Source organism: Antrostomus carolinensis, unplaced genomic scaffold, assembly GCF_000700745.2.
Source record: "Antrostomus carolinensis isolate BGI_N321 unplaced genomic scaffold, ASM70074v2 scaffold20546, whole genome shotgun sequence".
In the NCBI taxonomy this organism is placed as follows: Eukaryota; Metazoa; Chordata; class Aves; order Caprimulgiformes; family Caprimulgidae; genus Antrostomus; species Antrostomus carolinensis.
Genome location: NW_010324187.1, coordinates 1 through 765, shown reverse-complemented (window position 1 = coordinate 765; position 765 = coordinate 1).

The window sequence follows — 765 nt, the reverse complement described above, 5'->3', positions numbered from 1 at the left end:
AAGAATCTGTGCGTGTACTTGGTTTCTGGGGAGCTCTCTCTTTGACCAGTTGTGTGGTCTGTCCCCAGGCCAGCCACAGAAATAATAGAATTTTCAATTTTAAGATACTAAAAGTGAACAGCAGTAGGTTTTTCTGAAGCAGCCAGTACTGTTGTTGAATTTAGCTGCAGTCAAGGCCAGACTCTCAACTGACTGTGTAATTCATGCTCTGAATGAGTCAGTCTGTTTCCAGAATAACCCCTATTTGATTTGAAATGTATCACAAGCTTTCCCTTGACACCTGTGCTGAGGCCCAGAGCCCCAAAAAGAGAGCAGTTCTGCTTTTGGGAGTAATCATTTCCTTCCCATATCAAAGGCTTGCAGCAGCACCTGAGTGCAGACACTCTGAGTTTTGGTGATGCAGTGTGAATGTATTAAAGATGAGAAACAGTTACAGGAAAGAGACTGGTGGTTGGGATTGTATCAGCTGTGTTCCCGACAGATATGGACTCCTGCATGAAGTAGAACTCCAGCAGCCTTTCCCAAAGAAGCTCCTTCCATTAGAGTTACTCACTGACATCAAAACCAGAGGCACCATGTCTTATCACTGCTGCTGAGAAGCAGCCAGTTCTGTTCAGCCCGCCAGCAGCCTTTCCCAAAGAAGCTCCTTCCATCAGAGTTACTCGCTGACACCAAAACCAGAGGCACCATGTCTGATCACTGCTGCTGAGAAGCACCCAGTTCTGTTCAGCCCTTCTAAAAGTACCAGGGGAAGCAGGCCTGCCT